The following is a 22,349-nucleotide window of genomic DNA, read 5'->3' on the forward strand; positions in this document are numbered from 1 at the left end:
CATTGCAGGAGAAAGTAAGGATGAGAAGAAAGAAAAAGCTGCCCTCATTTGCAGAAAGCTATCTTTTCAAGCTGATCATTAACTTGCACTCAGGACAAGCTTTTCATCTGCCCTCATCTGTAGAGCCAAGTTATTATAATGGAAGCCACCAACAGGTTAAGAAGGGAAGGAATTTAAAAGTTTGTGGGAAATGTATGTTAAAAATCTGTTTAAGACAATATGAAAAACTGCTCACGTACATACAAATAGGTGAAAATTCTTTTTCAGCTTTATTTACCTGAGAATGAATTTCAGTTTGAAGAGGCCTTTATGTCGTTTCAGGCAAAGCACCTAAGATATAAGCAATTTTCAACAAGAGTACTACACATTTGTCTTTATAACAATTTGTATGTAACAGCTTTTATGCAAATGATGCTAAAGTGGCACCTTTTTTCTAAATTGGACATTTTTATGGTTATAATTTTCTTCTGTAATAACAGCAAAAAAAAATGGTTGTCCCAGTGGAGTTGAGCATTTCATCTCTAGTGCTGTTTTGTGAAGTTGGAATGACAAGTTTCTTTCATTTGCACAAAGAATGACAAAAAGAAGTATTTTTTGTCATTCTTGTCTGACTTGGTTGAGGCAGTTACACTTGGAAGCAGCACCAGTCCCCTGACACCAACCTATTCGCTGCCATCAAGAATGGTATCATAAAGTCGTGATAAAACTTAAAGGAGCTAAAAAATATTGCATTTTGTCTGTTTCTGCTCTTTGAAGGACATAAATCACTTTGTTTAAGTAGTTGCTGCTTTGGTGTGGTCTTTGGCATTGATTCACACTCCTTCTCCAGAGGTCAGAAAGGTGACTTTTACAGACCATGGTTTTAGATCTAATTAACTATGATGCAAGAGAATTTATGTATTTCATGCAAACATTCCAAGGCATTAGTATAATAAACCAAGTAAAATAGGCAGGTTCTTTTTTGCTTAATTGACTATGCAGTTCTGCAACAGTGGTGTGAGAAATTCTGGGTCTTTAACAACGATTAAATTTTATCCCAGCTTCCAATTAATTAGTGATCTGTAACCGGGAAACTTTATGATGGATGATTTTACCTCCATGAAGTGATAAATTGGTAGACTTTAATTGAGACGTACAATAAGGTTAACAAAATCTAATTGAAATCTGATACTTCATCTCATAAAGTAGAATCTCATAAAATATAATTAAATGTACTATTTAGTAAAAAACCCACAAATGTTTATTTGAATGTGAACAGCCAATAAATGCTGAAGCCCCTTGTGTGTCCCTCTCTAAACTATGTAGGTAATATCTATATACCTTCTATATATAAACTATAAATTCAAAGTCTATTTTTATTCAATCTTTTGTTAGTACTGATTTTTATTTCTGCTACTCAAACATTACCTCTAGTGCTCCTTCACATTCTGAACATTGGCCTAGTGTGCTGTGCTTGCTGGGACAGAATTATTTTTTTCACAGCAGATAGCATGGGGCTATATTTTAGATTTGTACTGAGACCAGGGTTTATAACACAAAAATGTTTGTGTTACTGCTGAGCACTGCCTACACAACATCAATGCCTTTTCTGCTCCACATCCCACCCCACCAGTGGTATGGCATGGACAGGGAGTTGGAATGGGATCCAGCTGGGAGAGATAACCACAACTCATGCCAAAGGGACTCTGTGCCACATGACATGGTGCTCAGCATATAAGGCAGGGAAAGAAGAAGGAAGGAGGGGGCCACTGTAGGGATGGTGTTTGTTTTCCCAAGGCACAGCCATGCATAATGGAGCCCAGGTTTCCCAGCGATGGCTGAATGCCTGCCTGCCCATGGAAGTGGTGAACAAACCTCAGTCTGCCTGTATATCCAGGATTACTCCATCCCAGGTGCAGAATCTGGCACTTGTCTTTGTTAAACTTCATGCAGTTTGGGACTGCCCAGTCCTCTAATTTGTCGAGGTCTCTCTGCAGGGCCTCTCTCACTTCAAGGGATCCACAGCTCCTCCCAGTTTTGTATCATTGACAAACTCACCTAGTGTACCTTTGAGTCCTGTGTCCAAGTTGTTGATGAAGAAGTTGAAGATAATTGATCCTAAAATGGAGCCCTGCAGAACCCCACTAGTGACTTGTCGCCAGCCTGATGTCACCCCATTCACACTTGGGGCATGTCATAGAGCTAACTTTTATTATTGCAGTAATGAACTGAAAGGTTAAGTTCAGCCCTTTTTTTTTTCTAAGTGCTTATAGCCTAGAATGGTTTTCCTTAGAAATACAAGATTTTTCTCTGTCTGCTCAACAATTCCTGTCTTTGAAGTTCCTGTGCTTTGCATTGTATCTTCAGTTTCAGCTATACAGTATCTGTACATATGATTGTTGAACTGCCAGAGGAAATCATGACTTGAGACATCTTAGAATTTCAGCCAAGGCAAAGCTTTAAAGCAATTAAAGCCATAACTGTATATGCAAAAAGAATTTCCTGAAAATAATGACTGTAGGAGGAGTTGACTATATATTGATAAGTATGTTACAATGTTAGCACTCAAATTTTGCTTCTAAATTACCAGAATAAAACTCTGTTTGGTCATTAACATTCCTATAATGACATACCTGCAACCTGCATCCTCCTATCCCTGAAAAAGGAAAAGAAAAGCAGTGGATAAAGCTGGTTAGGTAAAATGTTTTGTATGCTTGAGGCACTCCCACAGAAACCATGTCTTGTCTTTAATCACTTGGATTACTTAAATAATTTCACAGTATACCATCTAATTTATAAAAATCTGCTTATGAAGAAACACTTCTGGTATTATGGAGGGGAGGGAGTGGGTTAATACATTATTTACATTTTAGAAGCAGGAATGTCTTTTTCCTGGTACAATATTAATTAATAAATACTTCATACATTTAATAGTGCCTTTCATCCAAGGACCTCAAAGCATCTCCAGATTTTTGCAAGTGGACCAACCGAGGCAGATAACAACTAGGCAGCATTTGCAAGGTCACTCTGTATGTTCTTGGTGGAGTGAGCAATGGATACTCTGGTGTATTGACTAAGAATCCTGAAACCAACCCCTCTAGCCCACTGTGCTGCGTGAGCAAATCTATGTACACTAATAAATTATTAATGTTTTGACAATCTAATGGTTTACTTAGTTTGATGTACCTTTAGGGCTTTATAATTAAGGAAATATGTGTTAACATTGGTATTAAAATACTTTTTTGTCAAATATTCAGTGGAATCAAGTTAACAAATGCTTGCCTTACTGTCCCTGAAAACTGGTGAGGAAAACAGATCATATGAGATGTGGAATAAAAGGGCTGGTCTCACATAAAAAGATTATTTCTTTTAACTCTTCAAAATGCAATGTTAAAAAGAGTTTGGAGCATATATTGAGCATCACTCAACAAGCAGGGCTGAAAAAGATCCCAAGGTTTAAAAAATATTTATTAAAATTTATTTTGAAAGTTCAAATCACATCAGGCCTAATTGGCATCTGCACCATGACCTCTGCACTTTTGCGGTAACATAAAAGCACCTGGAGGTGTGGATATATGTTAATATACTCATCTATGATGGTCTATGGAGATTTAGAGTCTGAGAAAAATATATCTCTTCAGTGTTGCCTCCTATATTTGCTATTAATTTAACTCAATAGGAAAAATTAAGTGATATGAGTTCTTGGTGAAGTGATAGTGGTTTTAGTTTCATACATTATATTTACATCTGAATAAACTTTTTGGTGCAACCTCTGCTAACTGGAATGATCATTGCATCATGAATAATCAAATGAGATTAGCCAACTGTGTCCAGACCCAATTGTCCTCTTATTGTCTACAGGAAAAGAATCCTTTGGTTTTAGACTACTTTATAGTCCACTACCATAATCCCTGATAGCCTACCACCAGAAAAGCACGCAAATTCCTTCTTTTTTTTTTTTTTTTCCCTAAAATTTTGTATGGTTTTTATCCATTCTTGTTTATCTGCTGTCTGTCTGCAGCATTCATGAGCCTTCCCTATCCCTGTCATCCTGGTACATTTTGTGCTTCGTTAATTATGAAAATCACATGGTGATTACAAAGCCTTCATGTGCAAATCAGAAAACATGATGCACACAGTTACACATAGCCATTTACCACACTCATCAGTACCTGCAGGATCTCAGGAATAACGCTTACAATTCCCTTTGCAACATTATTTCTCAAAAGCATTCCTTTCCTATAGCAAGGTAATGGACTGAAGGAGGCACAGATCCTCATCTCCCTAACCTTGGTGTAAATTAGGAGCAGCTCCTCTGAGATCAGCGCAGTTGCTTTGAATAAGCAACAGAGATCAGAGTCTGGCTCAGGAACTTTGCATACTCACTATTAAACTTGGAAAAGGGAACCCCTGTCTGTCTCAATTTCCCAAGTGCTATCTGTCACTAACAAGGCACACACACATTAATTGTGTGTTTTAAAACTTTGTTTGGTTGAACTTGTCATCCTAGGCTAAAATTGTGTGACCTAACTTGTAGTAGCTTTTGCAGTGAAGGTATCATTTACTGTTGAGTATATTTTACTGTGCTGTTATAGATCTTTTCACTCAACCAGCTGTCTAACATGTTGAATAGTCTTTCATCTTGTCAAACACTTCCATTCCCCTTTCTACAGCTTTCTCAGCCAGCATGTACACACCTAATCAATCTAATGCCACTGTCTCCAGACTTTAAAACCAAAAAGCACTGCCCAAACTACTTTTTTAAAGAGACAGTCATCCTTTTCCAGTAAATTCATCATCAAGAGGACAGATAAATTGTTAAATGAGAAGAAACACATCTTGGAAACTGTTACTCTAGGTCCAGCCTCAGAGCTCAGGTTCACTCACTGAATCTGTCATTCAGTAAAGGCTGTTGGGGGCTTCCCTTCACACTAATCATGTATATGTTAATGTAATTTAATTTAATAAACATCTTACACATGGAACTGAGTTTAAATCCTCTTGCTTTTGCTTACTTATACTTTTTTTTTTCCATTTTTAGACAAACAAGATTAGTCTGCCTCAATCTGTTCAATGCCATTTTTTCTTTTTTTTTTTTCCTTTTCCTTATCCTTCATCAATGGGAACTCCATTAGCAGATTGATATTTACACATACAGGAGGCAGGCAAAAAAAACCCCATTGGCATTGCTTTCAGGTGGCCCTTGTTACATGATATAGTATATACCTTACATGGTATGGAGTATTCATTAGGGGTGTTTTTATTTTTATTACCTTTATTTTTATTAGATATATTACCTCCTGAGACTGTATGAAGTGAACCATGTCACTGGGTGAGATTACTACTCAGTTAATAGCAGTTCTGAAATCAGTCAGTTGGGAATAGGCTATGTTGCAAGAACCTCTAAAATGTGAATATATGTGGTGGGGGACAGGGTAGCTTTCCAAAGGGGAGGGTTTTTCTTCTGTTGATGGATTCTCTCGTGGAACATTTTTCAATTGCATGCTCATTTCTATATGTGCTTTTAGTTAAAACAGATAACAACACCTGAAACAAACACTTTTATAGCCGGCAGGTACACATGAAATAGAGAGGCCTGAACAAACAGGTAGAGGTGGGTGCTTTGTGTTTTCAGTCTGATTTTGAATTCCTAAAGATGGAGGGAGGTAAAGACACTTCAACCTTTAAGCCCCTTTGACATTCACGAAGTGCTAAAAGTCAGCTGGGGTCTCTGCTCTGACAAATTTGCATCTCTTTGAATATGACGCTTGAAAAGCCAAGCCGCGAGATTAAATTTTGCCATGGAGAAAATGAGAAAGGCTTCCATCTCCCAGGTCTACTGGGAGGATCTTTATGGTTGATTTACTTTTTTTAAATAAATGTTTCTTTATGTGTTTTCTCTAGTTTGTGTCCAGCCTTCCTCTATCATGCATGCTGTAACTTCTGCCAGTTATATCAGCCCACAGTAAGTCAACCTGGGCAGAGCACAAGGTGAAAGAATATTTCAATCTAAACTGCATCGCCCTTCTGTGTTTTCTGATTAAAATTTGCAAGAAAACCTTGGAATAAACTATACCTGACATGACTTCTAAAGTAATTTACGCCGTTTCTAAACCATAGGCTAAATCCTACAAATCCTCCCTATGCCATTTGTATGCAAAAGGGCTGCAGGTTTGCAGGAGAACGCCCCACTATGTAGCTGAAACCTCACAACAGAGGACAACAGGCAGAATAATGATTATAGGGAACCCATAAAAATATCAAACTGATTACCCATTAAATAAAATCCACTAAAGTATGAATTATCTAATGAGCTGCTGCAGTGCTTTAGACTGACTTATCCTGCATTCAGTTAACAATGACACCACAGACTCCTGTGGAACTGTGGGGAGGTTGAGGGCAAGTTTGACACTCATTTAAGTGTAGAACTGTTTCAGCTAATGACAAATAAAAAGGTGTATGTAAGGCAAATGTTTCAAGGTTTATAGAAGCTTACAATATGGGCTCTATTTATTTGCTAAGCATTTATGGCAACTCCTGAATTTATAACCATGTCAGCAAAAAACTTTTCACAGATGTTAAATGTAAACATTGTTTTAATATTCATTGATGAAATCCCAAGTACACTGCTGTTTTCGTTGCATTATTAAATAAGTATAGGGCTTGAAATCATACCAGATTTTACAAAAAAAATTGTAATACACCTTCATTGTATCTACATGTGCTACTACGGGATACTCATTATTTTTGGAATTTCTAAAGCAGAATAAACATTTTTTTGTGAGCCAAGAGACGACTCCCTCAAAGCTTTACTTTATTCTGTCTTTGTTTCCTCAGTGTATGTGAAATGTGTATATAATAGTATCATACTCAGAGCCAGTAGGAGATATTGTGTGTGAAGAGGTTTTTTTTTCCCTCTACACAAAAATTGTTTGCAAGTTCTGTGCACAGCAAAAGCTATGAAAAATCACGTATAGCTAGTTTTCCCTTTTTATTTTTATTTCCTTGCTGAGTTGTTATAATTTTCTGGCAGATCACATTACATTAGAATGAAATGTGATCTGTAGTTAGGACTTAGCAATGCATCCTGCAGCTTTAATTCAGTCACTTGGGTTCCAGTTTAGCCCAACATGTGTCTCTTGAAATAACTCAGGAGAGCAGATTGATGGTATACTTAGCAGAGGAATAACAGCGTTGGAGAATGCAGTACTAAACAATTCAGTTATTAAACATATCTAAGCATCTGAAGAAAAACATCCAACTTTCTGGAAAAAAGAAAAGGAAATACTTAGGAACCCAACAAAGCTTCTGTTGGTATTGATCTGAACAGTGAGATATACAGAGCATTTTTTAAATTACTTTAACTGGACTTGAATGTCCAGTTACTCTAAACTGATCCCGAGGATCTTAACCTCAGAATCCCACGGTCATTTCAGGGTCTCATTCAAGTCTGTTTTCTTCAGATGTCACTGTGGCATTTCAGCAGTGCATCAGTCCCACTCAGGGGCACAGCTCCACAGAGCAGGTGGGGTTTGGGGTGCAGCAGACTCCTTGTCCAAGCCCCAAGCCAGCAATTGTGGGATGGTGATATGTCATGATATGTCATCTTATATGACATGTCATGACATGTCGTGACATATGCCATATCATGACATGTCAGACTCATTGTCCAAGCCCCAAGCCAGCAATTGTGGGATGGTGACTCAATATGCCCTAGCAGACTGAGCACAGCCTAGATATTTTTGTTCTGAATTAGGCCCCTAACTCCCAGCAAATCTACTTCCCAGCTAGGATAATGACTTAGATGCCTTTTTCCAGACAAAGAAGGAAGTGAGTGATCTGGGAGTCTCTGAGAAAAGCTCTTCAATACCTAATTTGAGTACACCCTTATGCGATGTATTGGAGTTTCTAGGACAACTCACTTACAAATGGATCATTACAGCAGTAAAAGCCAGTTTATTATTTAACCAATTCAGGCTGAGTGGAGACTGGAGAGTATTGGCACTTGCATTGATTGTAAGTAAGAGTCAAGCAATTAATGAACGGAGTTTTCAGCAACAGTTTTGAGGAGAGTGTGCAGTGTGCCTGAATAGGTATGACTGAGGAGGTGTTAACTGAATTTGGAACAAGCCTGAAGACAAAGGCAATGGAAAACAGGACATTCCCATAACACATTGCCAATGTCCACATGCCACACATATTTTTAAATGCATGTGGATTAAACCTAACCTTTTGGTCTGGGTGGACAAAGTAGTTTTGAACCCTTATATGCTGCTTATCACCGGTAGAACATTTTAAAGAGGAAAGCAAATTTCAAATTCTAAACAAAAACCCCTAGGAATTTCTGTGAGTGTTCATAAGTCATACTAAGGGGTTGAAGAAATAGCCAGAGTCTGGAGGAAATAGGCAGATATGCCTAGGAAAGGCCACCTTTGTGTCCATCCTAGCACAGAGCTCTGGTCAGAAGAGGTCAGGCTTGGTGCTAAACTGATAGCACTGAACATATATAGATGTCTAGGGTGGAGAAGTCTGGCTTGGAAACAGCTCTTCAATGCTCTTGCTTTGAGGGGATAGGCTAAATTCTAAAGCCTATGGATTTACTTGTCACATTTTCATGCTTAAAGTACTAGGCATCTTTATTTATTTTAAAGAAACCAGAGAAAATTGAAAATTCACATGATTCCAGGACTTCAACTTTTAGGAAATCCTCCTTTTCCCTGCAAGAATATATTCTAAAGAGACGCACACATTTAGGACACATTTCATCTATCCGTGACAGTTATACAGCTGTCTTTCCCTATCCAAGTCTCTTTTAAAGATTAATTTCTTTTCTAATCCCTACAGCACAGGTCAAAAAGAATAATAAAAAAAATCTAAGTAAATAATTAATAAAGTAATAAATTTGTAATCCAATTAAACAACAACAACAACAAAAATCCCCCCAGATCCTCTTCGTACTTGAGCTGTTAACCATGTTGTATATTTTCTGCATTTGTCCTTCAGATGGCATGATCTTCAGAGTACTGGCTTAATTTCTGATTCATTTAGCAAAGGGTACATGGCCATCGTATAGCAGAAGAACACGTAATAATACACAATTTATTGATGGGTGCAGATACACACACTATGTGCACTACTCAAATCACTACAAATCTGAAGGCATACATGGTTGCTCACACATTTAAAAATCACATGTGTAAACAAATGAGGATAGACACATGCACATGTAATGCTCTCCTCATAAGACCCATCTCGGGGTTATGCAAATTGTGTGTGTGTGTGTGTGTGTGTGTGTGTGTGTGTGTGGGTGAGGTACAAAAAATACCCTCAATCGTAAATGAACTCTTTCCAAACAGAAATCTTGCTATTAACACGACATGTTTAAATCCAAATGGACAAGTTTATGTTCCCTTCTGCCCCTTTCTTCCTCTTTCTCACTCCCTCACTCTGCCTCTCCCTCTCTCTCACTCACTTTACCTTCCCAACGGCACTATTTTATTTCAGAAGAAAACTTATGAAAATTGTTGAAACACATACTACAAAGCATTTGCTTTTTTTTCCTCTCCTTTTTTTTTTTTTTTTTTTTTTTATTTCAGCAGATAGCCCCCAAAAAAGGCAGGGATGTCAAAGGCTTCGAGTCCCCCCTTTGACATTCACGCAGTGCTGAGAGTCAGCCGGGGTCTCAGCTCTGACAAATTTGCATCTCTTTGAATGTGACGCTTGAAAAAAGCCGGAGCTGCTAGATTAAATTTTTTTTTTTTTCCATCGAGAAAATGAGAAAAGGCTCTATCTCTCTGCCGAGTCTACTGGGAAGATCTTTATTCTGATTCTTGTTAGAATTGTTTATCACCCTGACAGACCAGACTCGGACGAGATAAAGGCGCTGCTCCATCACGGGGCCTGACAGTGGTAGGACATGCAGAGAAATGAAAGGAGCAGGGGAAAATATTATTAATAGATGCCGACTTGATTTGCCTCTATGGCACGTCAAGGAAGGAAGGGAGGGGGGAGCCATGGCTTGATTGCAAGCCTATGAAGTTCTGTCCAAAAAAGAAGCTATTTTTCATTAAGTGATAGAAGGGCTTTTTTCATGTTCTTTCCTGAGGAGCTGATAACTTATGCAGTTTATTCTAACCCTGCTGATTTCTGTCAGGGAAAGAAAACTCCTGAAAGATGGCTCCTGCTCGTCCTTTTCAGAGAAGGAGGCTGTCTTGTCAAAAATGGTAGCAAGGCATTAAAGCCTCGGCCTTGACTCCTGCAAGGTCCCCTGGATGTGATTGGGTGTGTAAGTGTCTGTGAACATGGGGGATGGGGAAGGAGGGTGTTATTATGTACTCACTATGGCCCTCAGAGGGGAAGAAAATAAAAATATATATGCAGAGCAGACCTTGCACATATGCACGTGGACACACACCACATACACAGAGGCTTTGTGCATTTGAACATACATGCAAAAACATTTGTTTCGCTGCCTAATTACCCTGCAGTTAGTGATTTGTCTGATATCAGTGCATGCTGAATTTGAGAACTGAGTGTAAAGTTAGAGCAGCTTCATTCAAAATGAATGTTAAAAAATAACCAGCTCCCTGCTACCTCCTGTATGTCAGGTCTCACACAGAAACATGACTGGCAATACGAGCCCAAGAGCTCCTGCAGTGATGCTGACTCTACTGTGACTATCTCGTTTTCTGGGGCAAAATTGCCTCTACATGATCATTATTTCTCTAAGGTTTTTTTTTTTTTTTTTGATAGGGAAGGTAGAGGAGTGAGAAATATTTTTTGCGTGCATCATGGCCATGCTATTGTTATTCTTGTATCCTTAGCATTTGCAGCCCTGACCATTTGGGGCATTTGCTACAAGCACAGTGTTTCATGAACACAGTTCCTTTTTTGCAATTAACTTGTTTGTTTCCAAAAAGGATTGTGTTTGATCACTATCCTAACTGAAGGTTGAATTCAGTATAAATTAACTACTGGACAAATGCTTGCCTTAGGGCAAATGAATAGGTCTATTTCTGTGAGGTTGCTTCCTGATGGATTCATCCTACAAGATGATGAGCATCTTGAGAGGAGCTACAAATGACACTGAGCTCTCTCTGCTTTCAGTAGAATGGAAGAGCTTAGCAGCTCAAGGAGATTACTCAGCTCTTTTCCACTGGAAAGGCTAGAGATTTCTTTCTGGAAAGCTCATGGACAGCCTCAGTGCTAGGCAGTTCACTTTCTCTTTATTCTTCAGATTTTTCCTAAAGAGTTGTTCTTTCAGAAAGAACAATAAATGCTTTTAAAATGCCAGATCTCCATTCGGGTGGCATTAAAAGAGGAATTAATGATGGAATTAGTTCAATACACATTTAAAGGACCTGTGATGTCTATCTTGCTAACTCTACCAAGTCCCTGATGTACAATCTGTGGCAATCAAGTCTGTACCTGATCCATTTTCAAATTCAGGTGTAGATGATAAAGAATGACTGCTTGGAGGAAGTCCAACATCAAGATTAGGGGCAATACAGAGGCTTTGGTTAAGCTATGGCCCACTTCAAGTTGTGAATAATTTTTACCTCCTACTATTTAAGGGGTCTTCTTCGCCTCTCCTGGACACTACACTGTAGCTTTCCTATTAAATATCCTAATCCTGCCATAGATCATCAAGCATCCTTGTACCTGGCAGGAGGATTATGGACTACTCTGTGCTGATGTATGTGGCATAGTTATGAGACTGTGTATGTGTTGATATGAGACTGGCTTTGAAAACCCAGTTATCTAGATGTCTGTTACTCACCATGTTGTGCCAGAATCCTTCTGAAAGTCAGTTCATTTAAGTATAAGGACATGTTATACTACTTCTGAATGGTAGTCTAGTTATTGTGGCATAATAGCAAATGGTAAACCATAGAATCATAGAGTTACTAGTATAGTTTGGGTTGCAAGGAACCTTACAGGTCATTTACTTCCCTGCCCCTGCCGTGGGCAGGGACACTTTCCACTAGACCAGGCTGATCAAAGCTCCATCCAATCTGGGCTTGGCAGAGCACCATCTATTCTCAGATCAAACTCACAGAAAGTGGTGGAGACCTGCAAGCTGGGAAGGGGAATGCAGCTCTTGAGTATTGAGGGTCTTACATGCAAAGACACTGAAAACCTTCATCTCATGTCCTTTCTTCATTTTCTGTGTTGTTTATTTAGTGGTCTGATATCTGGGAATTCTCAGGAACCTTGTGCATGACGATTAATTCTGACTTCAGAGCTTACACAAACATTTAGAGAAATCCTATGCTCTCTCTGTGTAAGGAGCCTTCTGGTAAAACACAATGAAAAATTACCACAGATAACTTTATTTATTTATTGATACTGAAATTTTAGGAGAGTTGTGTGAGCTCATGATGATGTTATGTATGGTTTGGTACAAAGCAAAAGACAGTTTGTAGACATCAGACAGTCCATAGATGGGAGAGAAGAAGTAAAACAACTACTTTTATAGCCCAGAATCTGAAGGCTACTGATACTGAGCAGCCCAAGATCACACAGAGAGTCTGCAGAAGGGTTAATGGCTGAGCTGAGGTCTTTAGTCCTTCTTCAGTTTCTTAACCACAGCACAGCCTTTGCTCAGACCAGCTCAGTCTGTTTTGGCTGAGCCAAGCTCTCCATATCACGTTCCACTGTAACACAGACACAGCAAGCAATTTAGAAAGTCCCTCTTTTTTATGACTACAACTAATTTATCAAAATTCTGTGAGAAAGAATCATGACGTAGGTAGGGATTTGCCTTTCTTTTTTTTTTTTTTTTTAACTGCAGTTGTTTACTTTGCTGCAGTGACAAAGAGGAATATTGCTAGTGAAACTTTGAGAAGGGAGGTTGAGTTATGCATCCCCAAAGTCCTCAATTTGCATAGTTTGAGAAAGTGGATGTATTTGGCAGGCGTTCTTTTTATTCAGCCATGGGTTTGGCACATGCCAGAGTACAGAGGCTGAGTGAACATCATGCAACAATTTAAACTGAGCAGACAGATGTGGTTTTGCATTTTGTTATGTGTTGAGTCTCAGGCTACCATGAAAATATCTTTGGGTAATCAGCACACCCAAACTGCACAGTTCACGTGTTGATACCTTACAGCTATGCTACAAAAATACTTTTTTTCCCCTGCATTTAATTATGATGCCTCAAATTATCTGAACATTTAACTGAATTTATCTGGATTCCTTTTATTTCAAATAATCATCCTTGGCTTTCGGTCTTTATATGCATTATCTCAATCCTTGGACCCACAAACCAGCAAAGAGAGATGGTTACATCACAAGATTATTTATAACAATTTCATATGAGAAGAGTGCAAGATTTCTATTTCTGAACAGAAGCCTAGAGAACATGCAAAGATAATGAAAATGACATAGCTAAGCAGTATTGAACATAGCAAAAAATATTTTCTTAGAAATCACTTAAAATATAGACTATAGACCTGGTGACTGCAGTACAAATTTAACATAAAGGATTTAAGACCTGGTCCCATATCACTGGCAGAATTCACTTGATTTAAATGCATGTCAGTTCAGGTCAATAAAAGGCAATTACTTTTTTGTATGATGATAAGTATGAAACCCTGCACAATGTCTGGAATGTGTTTATTGCTGATCTTTGTCTGTATTAGATGGGAAAATAGCAATTCTGGCATTGTTATACGGCATCTTGCTAGTTCATGTTAAGTGTGGTGGTTTCAGGTGGTTAAAGAAGAAAGATAGGGCTATTAAATCATGATTTCTGTGTAATTATGGAAAACACGCATTTGTGCTTTATGATATCTATTGGCTTCCTAGATTTTACAGAAGATTATATAGAAATAATACTACTAACTTTTTCATAGGACTAGTTTTTCAGCTGTAAAAACAATTGTAGATCACTTCAGGGCAACCTGCAAACAAGGCTTAAAAAGTGAGAGCTAAAGTATCTGTAAAAGTACTAGCTGGCCAAATAAAAATTGTTCATCTACACTGACTGTCCAGTGTGGCTGCAGTTGTGAGTGTTTCTTCTTTGGTTGCTACTTTAATAAATCCAGTTCTCACACAGAAAGTTTTGCATATGTAATTCTAATTTATAGATGGGACCCTAAAGGTATTGATTAAGATAGTATTTTTAATTTCACCTGAAGGGAATTAATACTTCATAGTAATTTCTCTACAAATTTGACCCTTTTTTTTGGTCTCCTTTTCAAAAAGTCTGCAGTCAAATTGCAAGTTTTGTAAAAAACAGAGGAAATGGTTCAGTAGATTATTTCTGATGCTTGGAAAGCAATTTCAATAGATGTATCAAATGTACCCATTCATAACAGCTCTAGGGAGGGCCAGGTTTATCAAGGGCAGTTCAGGGGAATAATTTTACAGGTCCATCTATTTCTGCAGAGCCTATGAGGAAGAGCTTTTAGAACATCCTGAACACTGACAAGATTCTGGACAAAAAGCTCATGCATACCTTGAAGAACTCTTTGATTTAAACTTTTTTTCTCCCCACATATCAAAGCATGAAATGCTCATTTCCTCAGTTCCAACAAGAAACCTGTTAGGGTAACTGAAGTGGCTTCTTACCAATAGCCACAATATGCGGCCTCCCCCTCAAAAATGCCATGAATAGAAGAACCGTAAAAAAAAAAAATCTCTTAAAACAAATTTTTATTATCCAAGTAACTCAGTTTCTTAAGTCATCAATTTCCGGTGAGGAAAGACTGACAATATGTGTGCTCTTCATGTGGGGAGCAAAAGAGTGGGGGAAAGCTGTCCTTTGATTTTGGTTCATATTCAGGGAACAGCCTGGGTTAATAATTTAAAGGTAGGAAGTTAATTTATGCATCACTGAAATCCTCCTTTTGTGCAGTTTTAGAAAATGCATACATGTGACAGGATATCTCATTGTTCTCAGGATGTGTTATCGTGTATATGTGGAGTAGCTTTAGTGCGATATGAAATGCAAATTTGACTCACTTTGTTCTTGCCACTTTTATGAATATTAAAAATATGGATAAAATAATCGGGAACACTCGGAAAAGGTCTTTAGCTCCTAATTTCAGTGCTATGAAGTTTTCACATTGGTGCAACAGAAAAAAAAATTGAAAATTTTGCCAACCTATATCGTCACGAAGGTAGGAAATTCAATTGAAAAATTTGCATTTTGAGTGGAACTTTATGATAACATGAAACCCTCATGCCAATAACACAAAAGCCTCTTAGGCCAAAACAACAAAATTCATTCATGTTAAGTCAAACAAAATGTGGTCATTCAGGTGATTTTAAACCAGCATTAACCTCCTGTAGCAACAAGTTTGTAGTAAACAGGGGGTTAAAGAAGAACTTGTCCTCAACAGACCAGGCAGTTAGCAGCACATGGGAACCACTCTATATCCCTCATAACACCAGTCCCTCTTGATCCTCCCTGCAAAGTGCATTGGCTTGATGAGAAGTTTATGTAGCAGTTTCCACTCTCACTAGCAGATTCCTGGTTGTGAGGGTGGCTCTAAGGCTGCCACAATGTGAGTTGCTTCACATTGTTAAGGGCTGCTTTGCAAGGTATTCTGCCTGTGGATATATGCTGAGTGGTGCTCCAGAAACTGAAGCTATGTTTAATCAACAGAACAGACTTCTAAAAATTATTGGGGGAGACCAAAAGGCCAAGTCATTACTTTATGCATATGATTCTTTAATGTAAAAATAAAAAACCAGATACTTTGCTTCTCCAGCTTTCATTGATGTTCTACCTATGCATTAAGTGCAGACTCCAGTACTTCATATTGCAAGACAAAGAATTATGGTGTAAGTACTAGGACAGACTATTTGTCTGGTCTTTAATTTAATAGCACTGTAGCTGTGAAGTTGTGGACACAGAATCCTTGGTCTTATTTGTTTAGATTATTCAAATAAAACACGAGTAATAGTCACAGCTTGGGTTGAGATTCATTTTTACTTTTACTCTTCTAAAAGCTGGGCCCGCTTCAGCAATTAAACATCTTTTCCTCCATGTGGCTTTTAGGCTGCAGTTATAAAGCTCTTCATCAGCATGTAGTGACTTTGCTCATTTCTTTGACAAAAGGCTGATAATCTGCACTAATGGCTTTGGCTGACTCAAATGTTTCCTTCCCAGCTGACTTTGACTGGCATGCTGAGGAATATTAGCAATATGGAAACAAAGGTAGATCATGGAAGGAGATGGACAAGCATTCTGGCTGAAATCCTGCATATCTTTACTTTCATTAGAGTTCATTTCTTTCTGAGGTTAGACTGTTTTTGTATTACATTCCCTTTTCTGCTAACAGAAATTTTCAGGTCCCAGACTGTCATTCCTGTACTTAGAAATTCCTCTTTAGACAGACAGGTCTTTGGATTATGTCTTCTCATATATAAAGTTTCTCTTGAGTTTGAACTGTCTTTTATCCCTAAAGAGGAAAGTACAAAAGGTATGGAAATAAACCATATTTTTCTGTTGAAAACCATTCACACCCAGTACCTGGAATTATAACCACTTGGCAATTTACCCACTTCACAAGCAAGGAGAGGGCCATTTCCAGCTTGGACTGGGTTCTTTATTTTGTTTTGGGGTAATGCTCTCTGAGGTAGTTCAGTTCTCAGTACTCTTCTACACTGTTTTTTGTCCATATATCAGTATAAGCACATATATCCTGGCACATATAGACGGTGATAAATAATTCTGTACAGAAGAAATTGCTAGTTGTATAAACCTTTAGTTGACAAATAACAGGATAGGATTGAATAAATAGTGATCTAAGATGCATTTACCCATAAATTCAGAAAGATAAACATTGTCTGAAACTAGGCCTAGCATGTGGACTGTCCTTGAGCAAAAGGATTGAAAGTTGAGGCATATGTTGTACTATTAAATTAGAAGACCTTAAAATAAAGTTTGAACCGCCCCCCCCTTCCCACCTCAAATCTAAAAATTAAAAAAAAGAGTAAAAATTAATAATTTCAAAATTTAAAAGGAACGGTTTTGACTTCCATGGGCAAATAGAAATGCTTTGCAAACATGCAAGTTAGCAAAAGTTTTGCTGTGCAAAAGTCTTTCCTGTGCAAAAGTAAAACTTCTGCTTAAGTTTGTGACTTGCATTCAACAAATGTCCCTTCTGTTTCTCAGCAGGATCTCCATAAGCACAGGTGGGAAGACTGGTTTTGATTTGTAGAGATAGCATGATATAAATCCTTTGTCACAATCAGGAGAAATAACTATTAGTCAGCCTGAATGGAGCTTTTGGATTTTTGCATGACAGAGGCCTCCAAAGCATGCACATTTGTTTATTCCATAACAACCATTAGAAAAGTCACAGCGTGAAATGTTTGCTTCTGTTTAAAAGCCAGTTTCTTCCTGGAGGAAGCTTTATGTTCTTCCACATACATGAGATTCCAGCAGGTGTTTAAGCTTGGCTCTCAATTATTGGCAGGTGATTTTGAAGAGCAGTCACCTAATAAAGAAAGAAAACATTGAAAAATTCCCACCTGGAAATACCTACCTATCTTAATAAGATAGCTTTATATAAAGATCTGAAGCCTTGTGACATGAATGAGGTCTGTTTACTTTCCATCTCATTCAGAGACCCCTCTACTACATGTGTTGAATCAAAAGGCTGAGAATTTCTATATGGGAAACTGAAAAATAAATTGATAAAATATAAAAAGTCAGTTATTGTGCTGTGTTTGAAGTCTGTCTCTCTCCCCATCTTTGCCAGGAGTTGATCAGAAAGACTGGAAGACCACTGTTCTCTTTCATTAAAAAAAAATTTAAAATGAAGGAAAGAAAAGCTCTCTGTACCTCTGTGGCTCCAGAGACAATTACATAGAGGTACACACAAAAATAAAATATGTGTGATGTTACATATTGGTTTGCAGTGGGGCAGTGATATTGTATAGATGGAGACATAAACCTGTCAGTTTTGGTTTTATTGCCAGGAGTGCCAGATGCACTGTCCAGGAGCCCAAACATACCAGTCTGTGCCACCAGCCCAAGAGGCCATGTCAGGGCTTTCCTCTGCTCTCACAGATTTCTCATTTCATGTTCCCACACTACAAGTGCCATGGCCTCCCTCTGTGAGCTTTTAGTTTTTGATAAAGATGGTATTGTGTGTAACGACGTTCATGTTTCTTAAGAGTTCCCATATTGCCTGTAAGAAACTCCTTAGGTGCTGACCTAAAACAGATGCTGTGAGCACTCTTTTTCCTACCCTTTAAACCTTTTAATGGTTTGTGTATTTTAATTTTACTAGTCACTTAGCTTTCTCATTATATCCTGCTTCTCTCCTCTCTGCCTACAGGGGAGACTTGGAACGATAACCTTTCTTTTTCCCTCTGTTCAAATGCCAAAAAAAAGAAAAGCAAGAAAAAATTGACATGCCATGGTGTGGACACCACTCTGCTTTGCCAGGATCTGTGAACTCTGTTTCAAATGTTGTTCACACCTGTACAAAAGAGTTTTGCTTGGGCTGCCTGGCTCTGGTTTGGGAGTTGCTGTGGTCTATTGTTCTTTGGGTGTCACCACTGAAATGGCCATGAACAAGGCTTGACAGGGCAACTTGGCACCCAGAAATGTGAATGTATAAAGATCTCTGGACAAAAATAAAGTGAAGATAGATTTATCTTCACTAAAGACAGTCAACAAAAATAAATTAAATTGTATTGCAGGAAGACTGGAAAGCTGGGAGGCCTGTAGCCTAGATTCCTGACACTATTAAATATTACCCTATGTTTGCATGGTTTTTATCACCTCTCTGCAGTGTTTTTGTTCAATCATGGAAAATACAATAAAATAAAAAACACATGTTGGGATCTTAAAAAGCATTCCTGTTTTTTTGAGACTCTCAGCTAAAAGTTGTATTGACAACTGGCTGATAAATTTTGACAAGCCATAGCTCAGTCTTTTTGAGTCAGAGAGACTCCACAGAAGTTATTCTCCCATCGGAAGAGGGTATTAAATGTACTACAGAAAAGGAGAACAAAACAAAGCCTGTAAACACACTCAAATCCAACATGCCATGAGAATTTTGCTTTGCCTCAATGATACTTTCTGAGACTGTGGGCAGCAGATTGTGTTTGGATTGTCAAGGAAACAGTCGGGCCATTATTGTTGTTGTTTAATTTTTGGTGGTTGGAGGTTTTTTCCCCCTCCTAGTCAAAGTATTAAAAAAAAAAAAGGGGGAAAAAAAAAAGAAGTTGATTTCTTCAACAAGCAGCTGCAATGACAGATGGCTGATGAATGCACTACCAGCAGTTCCAATGGAACTCGACTCCGTGGGAGTCAGGGCACTGCGCACCTTCCAAAGGGCGCCACGGTAGTCGCTTGGGAAGGGGAGTGAGAGTCGGAATTTCTAACCATGGTGAAAATGTACTGAAGGAAGAGAACATGATGACAAGGGGTGAGAAAGGGAAGGGAGTGATTGAGATCCATCCAGCTGAGTCTTTATCCCCAAGGATGAATTAAGATGAAATAGGGGCCCAGAGCCATGAAAACTTCAGGAGTACTTTAAAAATCACGCCCCTCTGCTAAAACACATCATCTTAGCCACACACTTTGCTTTAGTCTTTTTTGATCTTTCTTCCCTAGACCCCAAACAGACTCCTTCTCTCTCTATTCTTTCCTTACACTTTTTTCCTCTCCTTCCTCTTCCTTGTTTCCCATAGCTATCTATTCCTACCTCATGACTGTGTGTGATCATGAAGAAAACAGATAGGCTGTTGCTCTTCTCAAAGCTGCTTCCTGATGCCTGCCAGATGTCTCCCATGAGTCTTTGTTAGCACCCAGGGTCTGACAATCCATGATCAGCCCTGCTGGGTGATCTGTGATGCGGTCTCCTCCCTTGTAGTCCTCAGACTTGAAGAAATTATTTGCCTTGGCCAGTTATCACCTCTTTGTCCAAAGGTGCCCCATTTAAATGGCTAGTCAGCAAAATTTATGACTTTCTATTGGGAGTCCTGTGCCAGGTGTGAAAATGTGTCCTACTGCCTCTGAGTTTCAGCACACTGTGGAGGCAGAAAAGACAAGGAAGAAACCCAAGCAACGCTCTGCAAAGAATTTTCAGAAGAAAGTGAGGAGTAGTTTTCTGTATTATGCAGAATTTCATAACCCCCAGCCTCTCATGGTCCCCAAGACAGTGCAGTTCCCCCTTACTTCACCTCCCTGTGTAAGGTGAGAACAGAACTAGTGCCAGCTGGAAAAGCAGTAGGGGTTTGCAATAGGGCAGTGAGTAAACAAGGAACGAAACTCCTCTAGCAGTAAATGTACTGTGTAAACATAAACAATAGCAACAAGCAAGACATGTATTCTGAACCATCTCCAGTGAGAATCAATTATGTTATATCTGATGAATCAGAGGAGGGGGTTGGTGAGAGAGAATGGGGGCCTATTATTATTTTCAAGTCAAGTCAACCAGCCAAGTCTGCAAACAAAAGCATTTTCTGTCTTTTTCTCTCTGTCTTGTTGATGGCCTCCCCTTGTCTCTCTTCCTTGGCATATTTCCTGCAGTTTCCCCACCCAGGAGTTGTTATATACCTCTGAATAACACTGCAGTTCAAACAGCAAAAGAGTTGTTTTCCTATGGTTTCTAAATGTCTTTTCTATTTTCTTGTATTCATAATCCTTGCATAAGCAGTGCTTGTCAAGGGGTGTTACATCAGGAAACTCAAGCATGAGACTATCTCTGTGTGTGTGGGTGTGGGTGTGTGTGTGTTCATATGTACATGAACACATGTGACCAAGAGGGTAAGAAAATACTGCTACAGATCATTAATGAAATAATGACAAGTACTTCTTTTATATCTGTGGTTGTAAAAAGCAAGTAGCGGTTTTATTCTTGTATCTGCACATCGCTAACTATTACTAACACACACACAGGTTTTCTTCTGTATCCCCAAAATCACAAAATGGGAAATGAAAAAGGGAGGAGGAGAAAGGGAGAAGCTGGAAATGATTGTCTCTTAGGGTCTTCTCTAATAATAAGAAAGGAGCCCTACTTTGAACTTTTGATTCTTTGCCAGAGAACAAAAACCTTAAAGCATTGTGCTACCTTTAATTGTATTACTCTTCTAGTAATCAATAAAGATAAAAAAAAGATCATTCTATGTACAATATGAAATCACAGTGTCTGACTATGTGGAGATAGATTCCACTTATCTGTCTCTAGGGGTAGCTTCTCTTGTAGGAGAAAACTCAATTTTTATTTGGATTTTAAAAATGTTTCAAATTATTCAGTCAATGCTACATGCATATTAAAAGATTTATTACCAAATATTCTCATCTTGATGTACTGGATCTATGCACCCAATTCCCACTAATGTTAATGGAACCTCATCTGTAAATCCCTGCACATCAAAGCCAGACAGTCCCCATAAGTATTGCAAATACATAGGTAGCTGGATAAATAGCACAAAGATTAACCACCTCTGGTACTGCTGTTTTTTTATTTCTTTGTGTAAACGTCGGTCTCATCTTTCTGAGGACTCAAGATGAGATGTAAGAAACTAAATGCATCCGGGCCAACATCCCCCACACTTCAGCATGGGTGTTGAAGGGAGATACCTGACTGCTGAGTGTGGCACCCACTCTAATTGAAGGGGAGAGGGAGAAAGGTGCCTCCACAGGGTGACTCAGATTTTTAGGTGGGCTGACTCATCCCCACAGGTGCCTGTTTCTCTCCACTGACTGTTAACTGGGGGCGTATAAAGAGATGGTAATTTGAGCACCTGCAGCAAGATAGGTCACATCAGGCCTTAAAATATTAAACCCCCATTCCAGTCCTCTGGCATGATGAACCTGAGCTCATGCTCAGGAAATAAGTAGCTCTCTCCATGTTGGGGTACCTACCAGCCCCTTGTGTTAAAGGCATGAAGAGAGATGGAGAAAGGCCAAGAATTCTTTCTCTTGCATTCCCACTAATATTAAAAACCCCACATTCATATATTAAAGCCAGGATTTTCAAACATGGATTCCTAGCATTTAAACCTTAAATCTTTTCTCTAGATGAAATTCATAAAAAGCAGCTTGGGTTTCACTGCTCCAGAACATGAGTTTGGGTTAATTATCTAACCTTAGGCATCTATGTTTTGTAACTTTTGGATCATGTTTTTAAAATAAAGAGAAAACAAGTGTATTGTTATTATTAGTGGCTTTATTAATTTAAATGTCAAAATATATGCTAATATTAACTGTAATTAAAGTAAATTAAGTCTACTAACCACAAAGTTATATACAACTGCACATATTATATTGGAATTCAAAGTAAACAAATGTATGTTTTAAAGTGAAAAAAAGATGAGGTAGAAAAAATAATAATCATGGGGCCAATAACTATATTAATTGTCAGAAGAGAATACAGCTGCAATAAAATCAAAAG

The sequence above is a fragment of the Serinus canaria genome, chromosome 5, assembly GCF_022539315.1.
Source record: "Serinus canaria isolate serCan28SL12 chromosome 5, serCan2020, whole genome shotgun sequence".
Classification (NCBI taxonomy): Eukaryota; Metazoa; Chordata; class Aves; order Passeriformes; family Fringillidae; genus Serinus; species Serinus canaria.